The sequence below is a fragment of the Schistocerca serialis genome, chromosome 4 (genome assembly GCF_023864345.2).
Source record: "Schistocerca serialis cubense isolate TAMUIC-IGC-003099 chromosome 4, iqSchSeri2.2, whole genome shotgun sequence".
NCBI lineage: Eukaryota > Metazoa > Arthropoda > Insecta > Orthoptera > Acrididae > Schistocerca > Schistocerca serialis.
This window is the reverse complement of record NC_064641.1, coordinates 209,795,889-209,799,746: the sequence shown is the minus strand read 5'-3', so window position 1 is coordinate 209,799,746 and position 3,858 is coordinate 209,795,889. Positions and strand designations below refer to the sequence as shown.

The window sequence follows — 3,858 nt, the reverse complement described above, 5'->3', positions numbered from 1 at the left end:
ACATTCCGTGACGTCACACTCACAGCGTGCCAAGTGAGCAGGCGCGTCCCGGATGAAGCGAGGCGACGTTCCAGTGCGCTTTGCGGTTTCTGTGCTGCAGTTAGAGAGAAAAAAGGACTAGGATGGTAGTCTCAAACGTCGTGCGGCATTATGTACCAAGCGTTTCATGTAATTTACAGTTGCCTATTGAATGACAATATTTGTTTCTAGCTTACAATCTAACGTACGCAGATAAACTGCCCCAACTTATTCCAAAAATGTATTAAGAAGTGCATTAAAATAGGCACATCACAAAACAACTCTCTCCTAGAGGGTCTTCACCTAATCTTTTGAGTAATCAATAATCAGTCTTTTGACTGGTTTGATGCAATCCTATACGAATTCCTCTCCTATGCCAAACTTTTAATTTTAGAGTAGCAACTGCAAACTATATCCTAAGTTATTTGCTGGATGTATTACAATTTGTGTCATCCTCTACAGTTTTTATCCTCTACAGTTCCCTCTAGTACCAGGAAGTTATTTCCCGATATTTTGACAGATGTCCTACAATACTGTCCCTTCTTCTTGTCAATGGTTTCTACAAATTCCAATCCTCTCCTACTCTTCGGAAAATATCGTAGTTCTTTACCTTATCAATCCAACAATTTTCAACATTCGTCTGTAACATCACATCTCAAATGCTTCTATCCACTTCCGTTCAGGATTTCCCATAGTGCATGTTTCACTACCATACAATGCTGTGTTCACAAGTACATTCTCAGAAATTGCTTCCCCAAATGAGGCCTATGCTTGCTACTAGCAGATCATCTTGGCCGAGAATGCCCTTTTTGCCAACTGTAGTCTGTTTTTAATTGCTTCCACGCTAGGTAGCAGTATTCCTTAAGTTCGTCTGCTTAGTGATCACCAATTAAGTTTTTCGCTATTCTCATTTCTGCTACTTCTCATTACATTCGTCTTTCTTCAATTTACTCTCAGTCCGTATTCTGTGCTCACTAGACACTTCGTTAAATTCGATAGATACTGTAATTCTTCTTCACTTTCATTGAGGATAGCAATGTCATTAGCGACTCTTGTCGTCGATATGCTTTCATCTGTAATTTTAATCCCACTCTTGAACCTTGCTTTTATTAACTTCAGTATGTCTTCGACGTACAGTTTGAACGGTAGGTGTGAAAGACTACATCCCTGTCTTACACTCATTCTAATGCGAGCACTTCGTTCTTCATCTCCCAGTCTTATTGTTCCCTCTTGGTTCTTGTATCTATTACCCCCCTTCGCCTATAGCCTAACCCTATTTTTCTCAGAATTTGCACCATTTAACACTGTCGGACGTTTTTTCCACGTAGACAAATCCTATGAACGTGTCTTGGTTTATCTTCATGCTTGCTTTCATTATCAACTGCAACGTCAGAACCGCCTCTCTCGTGCCTTTACCTTTCCTAAAGCCAAGCTCATTCTCATCTAACAGATACTCTGTTTCCTTTTCAGTCCTCTGCATACTATTCTTGTCAGCAACTTGGATGCATGAGCTGTTAATCACGACCACTTTCGCACTAATGGGGTCCGAAAGTCTGATGGTATATCGTCAGTCTCACACATTCTACACACGAAGCTGAATAGCCGTTTTGTTGCCACTTCCTCTAATGATTTTATAAATTCCGATGAAACGTTATCTATCAATTTGCTTATTTGATGTTTAATCGTCCAAAGGTCTTTTAAGTTCTGATTTTAATACTGAATCTCATATGCATTCCCTGTGAACTCTTATGTTTCTCCTCACAGATGCCTTCAACAACTCTTTCTACATAGCCGTTCTCTCCCTTGCATTTAACAGTGGAATTCCCATTGCACTATTAATGTTGCCACCCTTTCTTTTAATTTCACTGAAGGTTGTTTTAACTTTTCTATAAGCAAAGTCAGTCCTTCCGACAATCATTTCTTTTTCAATTTCTGCACATTTTTCATGAAGCCATCAGCCTTAGCTTCCCTGCACTTCTTAATTATTTCGTTCCTGACTTGTATTTCTGCATTCCCGAATTTCCCTAAACGTTTTTTTACTTCCTTGTTTTATCGATCAGCTGAAGTATTTCTTCTCTTACCCATGGGTTCTTCCCAGTTACCTTGCTTGTAGCTATGTCTTTCCTTCCAACTTCTCTGACTGCCCTTTTTAGAGATGTTCAATCCTTTTCAACTGAACTACTTATTGGCCTACTCATCATCACATTATCACATTATTATAGCTTCAGAATGCTTCAGGCATGTCACTTCATTCCTTAGTACTTCCGTAACACACTTGTTTGCCCGTTGATTCTTCCTGAATAGTCTCTTAAACCTCATCGTTCTCTTCATCATTACTAAACTGTGATCTGAATCTATCTCTCTTCTTGGGTACATCTTACAACGCTATATCTGACTTTGGAATCTCTGCCTATCATTATGCGATTTGGCTGGAATCTTCCCATATCTCCTGGCCTTTTCGAAGCATACCTCCCCCTCTTGTGAATCATGAACAGAGATTCGCTATTACTAGCTGAAATTTACTGTAGAACTCAATTAGTCTTTCCCCTCTCTCATTCCCAATACCAAGCACGTATTATCACGTAACGCTTTCTCCTACTCCTTCCCCTACAATCGCACTCCAATACACCTTGACCATTAAATTTTCATCTCCATCTATGAAGTGAATTACCCCCTCAGTAGTTCAGTATCCTCATATGCTTTCTCTGCCTCTCCATTTTCTGCTAAGTCGGCATGTATACCGGAACTATTGTTGTTGGTGTTGATTTGCTGTTGATTCTGATGAGAGTAAGCCTGTCATTGAACTATTCACATTAAATCACTCTCCGCCCTACATTGCTATTCGTAACGAATGCTACTCTCGTTATACCATTTTCTGCTTCTGTTGTTGTTACCCTATACTCATCCGACCAGAAATCCTGTTTTCTCTCCATATCACTTCACTGACCCCAACTATATCTAGACTGAGCCTCTGCATATCTCTTCTCAAATTCTGTAGATTCCTTATCACGTTCAAACCTCTAACATTCCACGCACCGACTCCTAGAACGTTACCCTTTCGTTGGTTTTCCAAACTTTTTCTCATGGTCACCTTCTCCTTGCTGTCCCCTCTCGGAGAGCCTAATGGAGAACTGATCCGGAATCTTTTGCCAGTGTAGAAATCATCATTTTCCAGATCACATGTTGTGTGGATACACTTTATGTGTCTTTAATGGAACAGTTTCCACCGCCTTCTGCATTCTCATGCCGTTGATCATTGCAGGTTCTTCCACCTTTAGGGATAGTTTCCCAGCCCAAGGGTACTATTGCCCTAAAACTCTGCTCGCTCCTGCGTCCTCTTTCACAAGACCTTTGATGGAACGAAGGCGATAATTTTTATTCAAAATTGAAGTAGTGGCGAAGTTCGAATCCGGGGCCAAACTTTTTGATTAGTAGCCTTTTTTCTATGATTTTGCATGCTCCTTGCGCAGGGGCCATGTTAATTTTCTCTGCATCGTTCCAGTTTTTTAGTATATGTACTGCCCAAGCGAATATGCACCTGCACCCTAGAAGAGTATTTAAAGCAAAAATACATTTTGCAGAACGCAATAGCCTAGAACCTGTCTTCAAACACGTAGAAGATTCATGGGCAAAGTTTAAACTGATTGTACATCGCGCTTTCGAGAAGTACTTTCTAAGTAAGTGGATAAAGGACAGAAAATACCAACTGTGGCTTAATAACAGAATTCGGAAGATGCTGGGAAAACAGATATTTTTGTACTTTCGGTTCAAAAAATAACACTGAAAAAATGTTTACTGAAAAAAATGGGAAGAAATTCGTGCGCCTGCAAAACATCAAAG

At 40.1% G+C, this 3,858-nt stretch overlaps 1 non-coding gene across 1 annotated transcript; it reads right to left on the bottom strand.

Annotated features, from left to right (window-relative positions):
• Window positions 1-3,444: 3,444 nt before the first annotated feature.
• On the bottom strand, window positions 3,445-3,552 carry LOC126476745 (U6 spliceosomal RNA). The gene has a single exon (XR_007587205.1). It is a non-coding gene; the product is annotated as a U6 spliceosomal RNA (small nuclear RNA).
• Window positions 3,553-3,858: the final 306 nt, after the last annotated feature.